Here is a 13,966-nt window from a genome sequence, read left to right as displayed (position 1 = left end):
TTGGCCTGGCCTGTGCTCTCTTGCAATCTGGGACCCCTTGGAGGGATGTCAGAGAGCTGGTTTTGGCTCAATCCTGCAGGTCAGGCCGAGGGACCCCACTGCTGCACGAATTAGTGCACCAGACCTCTAGTATTGTAATAAATTTGTATAGTGCCAGGTGGGTGCTTGAATTATCAGGGGGACTCTCTTGATAAATTATATAACTGTCTAACACTATGCTGTAAACCTGAAACTAATATAAAGTGATATTAAATGTCAACTGTAATTTAAAAAAGCAATAATCAGTGTTAGTCATACTTTTGAAGTTATGATTTTTAGCTTTTAGACTTTCAAAATGCCAGAAGAAATATGGGTTCATTTAAGAAAAAACAGAAAGCACAGATAGGCAAAAAGGTAATAATTATTCACTATTTTATCTCATAGAGATAAAAGCAGAGACATTTCTTTTTAAGTAAAGGGGGTTATATTAATCATTTCCTGATTTTCCCATTGATTTTTTAGGGAGGGTGGAAGAGAGAGGGAAAGAGAGAGAAACATGGATGTGAGAGAAACACATGGATTGGTTGCTTCCTGCATGAGCCCTGACCAAGGCCCTCGCCAGGGAGGAGCCTGCAACTGAGGTAGTGTCCTTGACCAGAACCTAATCGGAACCCTTTGGTCCGCAGGCTGAGGCTCTATCCACTGAGCCAAACTGGCTGGGCTCCCATTGATTTTTTTTAGAGAGAGTGAAAAGGAGGGGGAAGGGAGAGAAGGAGAGTGAGAGAGGGAGAGAGGGAGGGAGGGACAGAGAGAGAGAGACCCATTGATTGACTGGGAATAGAACCCTCAACCCTTCCGTCTAAGGGCCCATCTCTAACCACTGATCAATGGGCCAGGGCTGGCTGCATTACTTTTGAGGAGCACTGTTACTGTGATAATGGTCTTTAACTACTAGTAATTAGCTCAAGAGTTTTTTTTCTGAGTTGAACAGGCAGCCATATTTTCACTTCTTGTCCCCAATCACTACCGTCCACTTATCCTCAGGGAAACTGTCAGCTGCGAGTGTGGTAAGGCAAGAAGGGTTCTGCCTCCCAGGGGCACGCTGAAGTTTTAAAGCTCAGCGAGAGCCCCTTGAAAGGTGGGAGGACACTAAAGAGAACAGAACCCTGGGGTGGGGGGCGGGGGGAGGGAAGAGGTGAGGAAACATAGGAGATAGAAGGAATTCTGGGCTTTCACTGTGCATAGTGAAGATTGCCCCAAGCTCAAGACCTCCAAATGCTGAGGCAAGAGCAGATTCCCTGGAGAGGCGCATGGCGAAGTCACCAGTTCCTCCTCGCCCCCCGCCCCCCACCCCGCCCCATCTTCTCTAGTACTGTATTGTCCACATACTCTGAGGTGAATGGAACACTTAGATGGAGTGGTCGGCAAACTCATTAGTCAAGAGAGCCAAATATCAACAGTACAACAATTGAAATTTCTTTTGAGAGCCAAATTTTTTAAACTTAAACTATATTGGTAGGTACATTGTTATTAACTTAATTAGGGTACTCCTAAGGCTTAGGAAGAGCCACACTCAAGGGGACAAAGAGCCGCATGTGGCTCGCGAGCCGCAGTTTGCCAACCGCAGGGAACAATGACGTATTTAAAAGTTATTATAGATATTATTATACACAATGAACTCTAGGGGGCTGCTGGACGCAGTTTCAGTGTTACTGGGGGAAGTGGATTTCTGAATCATGTCCCGGGATCAAAGTAATGATCAGAGTCACAGCAACTGTGGCAGTGGCACTGCAAGGATTTCACCCTTATTTCCCCCCAGCTCTGTTAGGCTTTGATCGAAGCAGCGACTGTTGCAAGCCAGCTGCATACCCTGCAGGAAACCCGGAGGGGAGGGAGCAGCTGGCCAAGGTGGGCCGCCTCTGTGTGTCTCTGTGCAGCCACCTCTCCCGCTAGCTCTGAAATCTTGGCTGGTAAATCAGGAAAATGCAGCAGGGTGGTTGTGTGTACATGGTCTCCTTCTGCCAACATGTAACCCCCCTGCAGTTATCTTTCTACCTTTTTAATGTTGAAAATAACACCAAGAACACAGGTTTACTAAGGGAAAGAAAAAACAAACTAACCAAGTAAAAAGGAAATTATTTATGGTGACCCGAATTAAACGTAGTAATGTAAATATATATATATTTTTGCAAATGGAATCATCCTGTATACACTGTTCACATCCTGCTTTGTTTATCTTGCTATTCCTAGTATCGCATTTGAATTGCACTCACAACCAAGTGCTGGTTCCTCTTCTTCATGCTGTTCTCTCACCAGCGTTACCCACTGTAACATTTTATTTTCCTGTTGAGTCGGTCACCATTCCGTTTCCTGTCCCACAAAAGGAAGACACTCAGGTCTAGTAAAAGATGTTGCTCTCTATGGGACACGTTTAAGTTAAAAAACAAACAAAAAACCCTCATCTTAAACTGTGTGAAAAAAAGAAAAACTTACAGAGAAATAGGACACCATTACACAGGGGATTAGTTCTTGCTGCAGCAGGAAAAGGTATTAGGAAATGAGAAGTCTGCAAATTAATTAACTTAGTAAATGCTTTCCAGAACTTAGAAATATCTTGAAGAAGAAGAAGAAGAAGAAGAAGAAGAAGAAGAAGAAGAAGAAGAAGAAGAAGAAGAAGAAGAAGAAGAAGAAGAAGAAGAAGAAGAAGAAGAAGGAGGAGGAGGAGGAGAAAAGGAAGAAGAAGAAAAGGAGGAAGAAGAAAGAAATTCCTCAAGATTTTGGAGTGGAGTATTTGATCAACAGTTCACTAAGGATATGGGTGTAGGAAGAAGCAAACAACAGTACCCCTAGATGAGGAATTCTGTGAGGATCGCCAGCTGGCAAAACCTCCATTGTGAGACAAGACCGACTGGAGGGAATGGCAGGGAAGAAACAGCGCAGTGGCCAACATAGCAAGCAAGTTGAGAATAATTGTTTCCTCAAAAAATACTCTTTTACCTTTCTGTATTGTGCAAATATTGTAAATTAAGTATGAACAGAGCATGAGGCTCTGTTTACATTAAAATAAAGTGCATATTTTAAAATAAAATTTAAAAGTTCACTAAAAGAATTAGTTTACAATTGTCACTTCAGAAGGAAGATCTTGTAAATATCTTTCCTTGGATGATCTGTCATATTTTTTCAATCTCTTTTCTCACTTAATTTTGTTACAGAAACAGGGAAACCATTTTGAATTAAACTAATACTTATAAGCAGGTAAAATTGGATGAATTTTATCTCTAGGGTGAGTAAGTCCATCTTCTCTCCTAAGACAAAAAAAAGTATTTTTTCCAGGGGGAAAAGAGACTAAATGTCAATTTTTATAACATTGTGTGTATAGGCTGGGAACCTAAATTTGTCTATTATACAGGCCTCAAAATCAGGTCTTATATGACTACTTGTGTTTGGTCTGTGTCCTTTTCTATCAAGTTGCTACTGTATTTACTGCCAATCAATGTTCAGAGTTTACTAGGGCATTAATGGATCTTGATCTCAATTCTTCAGACTTCTCAGCCATTGTATTGCATAGTCTTAGTGAAAGGTATTCATCATCCCTAGTAGTCATAGAGCACAGCACACTCATAGACCATAAGGAGTCATGGAAAAGCTAAAATAGACTCCTGTCAGTCTACTTTTCAGAAGCAATTACTATTATTGGGCTCAATTCCACTGGTAGTATGGAGAATTGTTCACTCTGAAATAGCAGCAGAATAGATGGTTACATGTCTGTGGAGTTTGCATTTATTTCTGCTTTCCCTCTAAGATGCATTATGAACAACAAAGAGAATAACTCTAGTGACTTCCTTTGAACACATTAACTTTGAAGTGGACAGAAAAGTGAATGGTCACTGAAGCCTCTTTGAAAGCCCATGCCAGGGAACAGGGAGAGGAGGTGAAAACGGATGGGGAAGGAAGAATTATAAGGATGGAGAAAAGGTGGATTTAATTTATTTTTCCAGGCAGGGTTCCCCAGATACATGAGAAAAAAGAAAAGGGACTTCAATTCCCATGAGCTACATTATTTGTACCTGAAGTTATTTAACCTATCTCAGAAACTGATTGTGCTTTATAGTCTTTATAAAAAACCATATTTGTGGGCTTTCTCTTACTTTACAGTTTATTTGTACATCTATTTGAAAAGTTCCAGCCTCATCTTAGTTGAGGTAAAGGAAAAGATGACTCCATCTCTTTAAATTATACAATTTTAAACCGTGCAAGTCTAATCTGCCCTCAGATCCAAGGGTCTCTCTCAATCAGGAATCAGATGTTAAGTTCAAGCTCAGAAACTGTTAAGTATAAGAACAGATTTTGAGGCAAGAAACAAGATGGACACTGAGTACAAAGAGCAATTTTCCCTCAGAATAGGTTTGGGATGCCCAGAACTCCTTTCTATCATATGCAAGTGTTCCATTGTAACCCAAATTGCTTTAAGCGGAGATTGATGCCTTGCTGGAGGTGGCCTCTGTGTATCGTTTCTGGGAAGAGGTAGCGCGGGTTCTCTTTTTGCCCACATCTAGATTTAGCTCCTCAGCTTTTGTGAGTTCAATTCCAGCCCCAGCGTGTTTTATTCATTGTACACTTTGATCTAAACCTAATGGGCATCAACAAGTAACTAACTAGTCAAGTGCTTAAACACATCATTGCCAGATAGCTACCCAAACCCTGAGGAGTACTGGGAGGATACGCTGTCCACCCACTTAGGAAGAAAATTAAAATCCTTTCATGTATGACCATTCCATCAAAGAGTAGGTTCCCGGACCATGTCACTGGCCTCCAGAACTGCTTTTACTGAATTGTGCTTTCCTGGCATTGCTGGCTGTGGAGCGTGTGTAAATTGGCACAATCAGGTCAGATATGTTCTTTCTGAATAAAAACGAATAACTTGTTAGTTTGGTTCATACCTTTTGCCTCAATCTATTTTGCCACGTGGGGAAACCAAGCTATTTTTTGGTTAGTGTCCTTCCCATTGTGATGAGGTGCTGGAGTCTCTCCAAGAACTTAGACTTTCCTCTGGGTTGAGGACCCAGACTGTTCTTTCTCGTTCATGGACATACTGTACTGCCTCTCGTCAGCAACGTCTCACCCATGGGCAAAGCAGGCTGCTCAGGATGTTATAAAAACTTGGAAATAAGACAAAGGATGACTATGTGCCATTGCAATATAATTCTTGAATATTATGTAATAGGTTTACCAAAGGATTATCTAGTTCTTTAGCAAAATATACCTTTGCTTGACTTATTAGCTACTATGGATTAGGGCATAAGCTGTATAGTTAGAAGACTGATAAGTTACAAATTCTTTTTACCAGTAAAAATTATATGTATACTTTAGTAGAAAACTATGCATCCACGGATTATGGTTTTATTCCTTTATAGACATCAACCAGTTTTTAAAAATCTAATTTATCAAATATTTCATCACTCCTTTTTGATTGACTATATAAACCTCTGTTCTGAAAATGCTCATTGAGCCAGTTTTGCTATTGTGCTTGTTCCATCATTAAGGAGTTAAACAAATCTTTGACACATGGTCACCATATACTAATATTTTAATAATAATTGTATTTTTAACATTTTGAAAATTGTACCTTGAAAAAGCCTTTCCTATCTGTTCTATGAAGCCCATCTTACACTATTTGAGTGTCCTCTGTCTAAAGAACTCTCTCTCTCTTTTTTTAAATCTCTGTAAGTCAGATTATTACTTGTAACTTTTATGAAAAAAAGCAGAATGGTGTCATAAGCAGAGAATTAGTTTTAGAGTCAGACAGATTTGAGCTGGAATCATTGCTTCCCGGCATACTTTGCAACCTTGAACAGATCACTTAACTTCTTTGGTCATATTTTTCCCTAAGATTGAATGAATCACATGTGTTGCAATCATTAAATTTCTCCATTTATTCATTTGTAAAGTTGGGAAATCAAATTGGTTAATCTTTAAAGTCCTCTTCAGTTTCAAAATTCTCTGATTCCAACATTTAAGAGATTCTTATTCCCGTTTAACTTTTAAGAGTCAGCATTACATGCACAAAGATCACTTCTGCTAGTTTAATGCTTGACTATAGAACAGCAACAGTAGGCTGAGCAGGGAGAACTTGAATATCCTCCACAAAGCAGGCTTATAAACCCCCAGGATGCTAGGTCTCCAGGTCATTTTCAGTTCCACTCATAAAAGTACCAGATGCTTCATTAAGTGTAAATCTAAATATCTAACAATTCAGTGGGCTGAAATCTAGCTTTGAAACAAAGAGAACTATAGTTAAAATAATTATTACAACTTGTGCCAAAGTCCACTGAGAAAACAACAACCAGATGAGGCTGGTTTATTCCTGGGGTCATGATACCGTCTTCAAGGACAGATCTCTAACAAGAAAATATGTTTTTCTATTCCCTTAGACTCATAAAACTAATTTTAAAATGTCTTTACATAAAATCTTAAAATAGGGAATATTTTATCATGCTTGTGAGCTTAAAGTCTTATCTGATTTTCATTTTGTACATTCACACCAAAATATGGTTTAGTGACGCTTTTTAAAATAAATATTGGAACGGTGTTATCATGATAACATTTCTAACCTTAGTTAACCTGATTTCATTTTCTGAAGTAATGTTAAAATTGTATTGCAAAGCAGAATGATGATTATTATAATAACCTATTTCAAAAAACTTAATTATTACGAGAACTGAGGATTTCCTGGACGTAAGGCATATGTGAGTGATACATCCATTTTCACATTGAAGGGGAACAGAGTTTGCCACCCCGAAATACACCTCTTTGGGATGTTGATTATTTTGAGCTGGCTTTTCTCAAGAAACAAAGGACTCACAAAGAACATTTGACCTTCCCCTTTAAAGGCCTATCTCCAAATTCAGTCACCTTGGGGATTAAGGCTCCAGCATTTAGGGATTTAGGGGACATACATTTCAGTCCATAACGATGTTATATTTGTTACTAGCCATGTTGGCTCTTGGTTCTTGAGTTTGACAAAGAAAGAATTCAGAGCCAAGACCTCTAGCACGAGGGGAAGTTTATTTAGCATGCAAAGCGAAAGTATACTTAGGGAAGACCTCAGTGGGGTGCTCACAGAGCTGCCTTGGCCTTTTAGAAAGAAAGTCACAGAGGCAGAAGTGAGCCAGCTGGGCTGTGTGGACTCAAGAAACAAGTAACAGAGGCAAAAGAAGGGCCCTTAGAGACAGGTTCAGGGGGTTAGCCTGGGACAAGCTGCTGCTGTCTGATGCTCCCCTGGTTGCAAGTCTCTCGGGAACCCTTAGAGCAAGCATGTCAAACTCGAAGGCTAACACGGGCCAAATAAACAAGGTTTAAGTGTACGTGGGCCACAAAAAAACAAAAGCTTCAATTTTCATAGAAATGTAGGTTTATTTCGATAGAGACATGCTGACTACAAAGGGCTGAAATAAGTAAGTGTTAACAAAAATAATAGAACATTTTAATAAAAATCTTTTTTTGAATATTAACTTACCAGACACTGAATAACTGTATAAATTAATAATTATAACACAAATAAACCTATTTTTCTTGTTTTCCAAAAGCGAAATATTTCCTGTTGTGCACACCAAACAAGTCAGTACAAGACTAATGACTTGGCAATTGGCTGCTAAAATATTTGCTGCTAGTATTAGTGGAGAGAAATGGTTTGCCTGCTTGTAAGGTGTGTAAGGGAAATGAATGCAACGTGATTATAGTAATTAGTCATTAGTGAACATTGTAGTTCATTATTAATAATCTCCATATATAAAAGGCTAAGTGACCAGCTGACCAGCCGACTGGCTGGTAGGTATGACCTGCACTGACCGCCAGGGGGCAGATGCTTAACGTAGGAGCTGCCTGAGCGACAGCAACTTTGCAGTGCCCTCTTGCACTCCGGGACCCCTCAGAGGATGTCAGACTGCCGGCTTCTGCCCCATCCCCGCAGCTCAGGCTGAGGGATCCCACCTGCCAGAGGAACCCCACTCACTCTGCAGACGCCACGCCCTTTGAGCCCTGGAGCCTCCCCAGATGGGGCCGGCTGGGGAGGGGCTGCAGGAGGTTGGCTCTAGAGCATGCCCAACCCGTGTTCCCCAGTTCCGTCCCACCGGCCACCTTCTAATTAATTTCCTTTCAATGTGCACAAATCCATGCACCGGGCCTCTAATTATGTATAACACGATATTGTACAAATTAAGTTACGGAATTTTTATTAAAACGTTTCTTACATACCGTTATATTGGCTGGGCCGCAAAAATATTCATTGTGGGCCACATGCGGCCCGTGGGCCGGGAGTTTGACATGCTTGCTTTAGAACTTAGGAGAGAGAAAGCAAAGTCTGTGTCTGAGGAAAGAGGGGAGGGGGAAAGGTGAGGATATGCTTCAGGGAGAATGCACCCTGCATCTTTTTTCATAAGGGTTTTTACCAGTTTTCTAGTGGCAGGAATTTTAGGGGAGCCTTCAGGGGAGAATCTCAATGGAATATTCATCAGCTTCCCAGGTGTGTCCTTTATATGCTGATTCGTCAAAATGAGCTTATAGGGGCAGGGTTGTGGTCTGTACTGATTGGTTAGGCAAAAAGTCATTGGTCATTGCATCTGGTTTTGCCGCTTTTCTGGGCCTGGGGCTGAAACGCAATGGAGGCCTAGATGTTCTCTCTAGTTGATTTCAATGATTTGGCTTGAGTGCGCTGGTTATCTAAAAGTCCAGAAATTTAACCATTTGCCTATGGAGAAGCAGGACTGAAAGTTCTTTCTAGAAACGAGCATCTCCCTTTCTCCCACACAGGGCCCAGTATAATTCCGATAAAGGAGCACACATTGATAAAGTGTTCAAAGTGATTTTCTGGGTCAAGCCCTGCATTACAACAAATATGGATTCAACAGAAAAATAAGTCTTAAATTGCTTACTCTTCTTTTGTAACCGCAGTTCCTTTTGCTGCTGCCTAGATTGTTACACAAGCAAATAAATCCTTTTAATTGGCCCACCCTCGGGGCAAACAGCTCACCCCAGTAAGTAATCATGTGGAAGAGTGGAGGCTGCAGAGGTGGGGTGCATCCTGCTGAACAATCTTTGCTTTTATTTTACCAACTGATTTTAAAAGGCTGCATTGTAACTTGGCATTAAATATTTAAGAATGATATTTAGGTAAGATTGATTCATTTAACAGGCATAATGGAGTGGGGAAGCCGCATGGAGCGACTAAAGGGTTTCACAGTGGGAAATCTATGCTAGCAGGCATCAATCCGCACCTGGTAATGGCCATGAATAGGCGCGTCGTCTTGCTATTTAAATAAATTGATGTGCAATTCATCTGCTGTTTAGGGCCATTGGAAATGCACTGTGCTAACTCTATTCCTTGGCAAGCATCCCAATTAAGGGCCTGGGTCATTTATCAGAGTGCCAAGTGTAGTTTAAGTTGCTACCAAGCTTCTACCTTTTACCAAAATGGCCATTTGTTCTCAAAGGGGCCACAGGGGATGGGGGGAGCAGCAAGGTGTAGTAGGAAAAGGCTGGACGCAGACAATTGCAGTTCAAGTCCCGACTTCTCCACTAAGCAGCCCATCATTGAATCTCCCCAACGTTGAATCTTTTTCTCTATAACGAGAAGAATAATGTGCCTGCTTTACTTTCTTGCGAAGCACAAAACAAGATAATAAAAGTGAAAGCACATTTCAGTTTAAAAAGTGCTATTCAAATTATGAGTTATCACTAATAGCATAATCCTTGCAGGGGCACCGTAAGTGCCTGCCATTTATTTCTCCTCACGTTCTGCATGGGTTTCTCTCCTCCCTTTTCTTGTCTTGATCAGACAATCTCAAAGCTGGGAGGAGAATCAAAGTGTTAACCTTTTAAAAGATTCACACCTTATGAGATACATAGGTTTGTATTTCTTGGTGCTAAATGTTCAGAGTAGTTTTGTAGTTTCATTAGCCACCACTTGGTGATATATATATCAATAAGGGAGCACTTTAAAAGCATATAAAGTAGGTACAATCATAAAGAGCAGTTAACTAATTTGAGAAATTTATTTTATGCTAAGACTTTTTAATAGATTACTGTTGATTCCAGTAATTTTGAAACATTCCATTCTCTCTTTCATTTTGCCCAGTTGGACACGTTTGGACTTGGGTGTGGAATATAGAAATATGATTTATGCCTATTAATTTTAAAGAACTATAACTCCAAACCAATTAAGTCCAGGCTTTGCATTGAAAAGGGAGTTTTAAAAAACAAAAGTGCTTACTTTTTAATAATGGATGTCTCCCATTGAAAAGTTTGAAACAAGCAATAGGATGGGTTATAATCATTTGTGTGTGGTCCATTTTTCTTGCTGATACAATTAAAGGAAGTGCACAGTAGCCCACTAAAAATCCAATGATAGAGTATGCATATTAGGAATTGTGTTGACTTAAGTTGTTTACCATTCTGATTTCTTTGTTGTTTGCTTTTCTAATTATGTCATGTACATTATTAAATATAATACCTTATAAGATGTTGACCGTAGTTTGCTGAATATTACTTAATCATTAATGTCTAATGTATTTCAATATCCTCTATGATTAAACCTGATGGCTAACTTAGTCAAATGAAGATATTTCCATTAAGGGCAAGCAATGCAACAATAATTCAACTTTATCCAGTGAGAGCATATGCAGTGTCTCCTTTTATGTAGCTAGGTGATATTTTCCAACCCCTTTCAATTGTCTCTGACAATTGCCATCCTATGGGCTATAACTCTTCTGTCTACTCAGCCTTCTGTATTGATTTTTATCTTTCCTGGCTAACTGTCACCAGAATAATGGTTTCAACAAAAATCTAGTTGGTATCAAGTTTTTTTGCTTAGGAACCAGCATGTGCAAAGAAGCATTGGTTATATTGATAAAGTTTAGTGGAAAAACACCTTCCCAGATTTGCTTGGAACAGAATCTCTACTATTTTCAACTGAACATTCTTCACAAGATATTAAGAAAGAAATAGTGGCAGTAGCTGATTAGGTAGATGGTGGGACACTACTAAGTTAGACTGCTGCCTACCTGGAGTTTTAATATGAATAAATGCTCAATTCTCTGACTAATCTTTTATGTAATAAAAAACCCAATAGAATTCACAGTTCCCTTCTTGAACTCCTCTTCCTCTCCATACAGTATAGTGATACTGTGTTCATATTTTTGTTAAACTATAATCTTCAGAATATGTAAATTCATGCCACTCATAACAAATATAAAATGAACACATGCCAACATTTTATTTACTTATTAATTAATGAGGGAACTATTAGAATGTTACAATTCATTCAAAGGAGAATCAGAACAGACTTACATTGACAATTATAAATGATATAATGAATTTGCCAGCACATGCAAAACTCAACATCCTATGGGCACTAAAATAATGTTAGGAACCATCTTTTCTATAGGGTGGAAATTAATTCTAACCCTACCAGACAAAATATAATTACATTTCTAAGGATAAGAATCATTCTCATTACAATCAGTTTTCTACAACTAATAGAATGGTAAAATAGCCTAGTCAAAGACAAAAAATGAAAACACTTATAGAATCAGATACCTACAAAGGATTTGCTAGATAACATCCAGCATTCCATTGATAGGACATTTGGTTATCTTTTGCCCACTTCTAAGTCTTTTATAATCTGTCCTAACACTTTTAATTGGATGATGCCATTTTGGTCATATTAAGATTCTCCGACTTTATGTCTACTGAAAATCAGCCCCTTGGCCACTAGAGGCCACTTCTCAAGGATGTAAGGCCTTTTTTCCTTATTTCCTTTTTTGCCCTCATATCTATGGTCGTCCTCACTAAGCACTCCTGACCTCCATCCCTTGAAAATGCATTAGTAGGTCCTCTTGGGGCTTGTGGTCTATACTGCACACATTAGTTAATGCAGTTAATATAACGCCATGAACAGAGAAAGAAGAGACTAAAAGAGAGCGCCCAAACAGTGGCTTTATTCTCACAGTGTCTCTAGGCTTGAGGAAGAGAAGTGAGAAAACCACATTCTTACTAAAAGTGGAACAGCACATGGATGGAGCTCACTCTATATTTTTATACTCCAGCCCAATGAACATGTAACTTTGCCCTCGGGCCATATGCAAATACAAATATTGTATTTGTTCCCGTTTTGTTTTTTTACTTCAAAATAAGATATGTGCAGCATAGGAATTTGTTCATAGTTTGTTTTTTTTTAAACTATAGTCCGGCCCTCCAACGGTCTGAGGGACAGTGAACTGGCCCCCTGTTTAAAAAGTTTGAGGACCCCTGCTCCAGCCCGATGAACACGTAACTTTAGTCTGTCTTCCCTAGTAACATTCTGTACTAGATATCTGTCTGCCTCTGTTCCAGAATGTTCTACTGTTTCTCCCTCTTTCTTGCAAAAACTTCCAGGGAAGGGGGGAACTGAAGTTAATCAACTCCTGAATATGCTGTGGGGAATCTATCTGGTCAGGTGGATCTCAAACATGCCTAGTCCTCTTTGTGTTGCCATAATAAGGGGGTCAGATAGCAAGCAAGACCTATTGGACCTGGAAAAGCAGTGCAGGGGGCTCAGAAGTCTAAATATAGGAGCATGATTAGAGATTATTTATAAAGACACTTGCTCTAGGGCAGTGGTTCTCAACCTGTGGGTCGCGACCCCTTTGGCGGTCGAATGACCCTTTCACAGGGGTCGCCTAAGACCATCCTGCATATCAGATATTTACATTACGATTCATAACAGTAGCAACATTACAGTTATGAAGTAGCGACGAAAATAATTTTATGGTTGGGTCACAACATGAGGAACTGTATTTAAAAGGCCAGAAGGTTGAGAACCACTGCTCTAGGGCCTTGAGCTTGGAATGCCAATCGATGACAAAGATCTGCCCTGAGCAGACAGCCAAAAGTAGTTAAGGAAACGTGGGCTGAAGATGAAACAGAGACCGTGTCTGGGCTGTTATTTTTGTCTGCACAAATATGAGTACCAGGTTTAAAGTCCACATGAGAAACAGTCGGCCCAGGTAAGATTCAGTCACAGAGAATGAGGAGTATTCTAGGAGACAAAGGCAATGTCAGAGTGTGGCTCATGGGCTAGAGGCCAGAGGTCAGAGTAGCAGCAGCAAGTTTGACTCACAGCTAAAAAACCTGGATGTTTATATGTTGCTGGGTCCAATGCATACAGTGTGTGTATGGAGGAGGGTGTCTCTCGATGGTTAATTCGACCCTTTTCTGCATTAGAGGGCTGTGGGGTGGTAGGCAGTAAGGAGGACTCAAGCAGTGGATAAGGAATATTGCCTCCGAGTTACACTGCAGCTTCTGTAACTGAAAACTCCCAAGGAGACATACGACATTTGGAAGCTGAGTGCTTGCCACTGAGGTTTTAAGTAGACAGCTCAGAGCCTGCTGTGAAGTTCTGTCCTCAGATACAGGACTTGATTATGATTCCAGGTGCTTAGCGAACCCACTGCCAAATATCTGTGCCTATCCAGCAGCTTTTGTGGATTCATAAATCACAGAACCCATTTTATCTTGAATTTTAATTTTATTTGCCCTTATAGAGTGATAAAGTCAATAAAAGTGAGGCTCATTTACCCTTAAATAATTAAAATCTTGGTTTTTAAATAGCTATTAGATATCCAGATAGTCAATTGAATCCATTTTTACAGTGCATTAAAACCTCTATTTTTATGAAATAGAAGGGTACTTTAGCCACTTAAAGGCAAAATTCTGTCAGATTAGTTATGGACCAAGTCTACCCTACGATCTTTGACCACTTGATCCTTGAATTAGCATTGCAATTTATTTGTGTACATTGCTAAGTAGATACATACAGAAAATTCTTCGAACCTATTATAATTTTCTAGAACTAAGGATATGCTATGGGCACCTTAATTTAATCATCATTCTTAGGTCACGTGTGGTGTCTGAATCTGGGCTTTGTGAGAGAAGTATTTCCAAAGTGAGAACC

The sequence above is a fragment of the Myotis brandtii genome, unplaced genomic scaffold, assembly GCF_000412655.1.
Source record: "Myotis brandtii unplaced genomic scaffold, ASM41265v1 scaffold37, whole genome shotgun sequence".
NCBI classification, from domain to species: domain Eukaryota; kingdom Metazoa; phylum Chordata; class Mammalia; order Chiroptera; family Vespertilionidae; genus Myotis; species Myotis brandtii.
The sequence above is the reverse complement of the archived record's forward strand: the minus strand, read 5'-3'. Positions refer to the sequence as shown.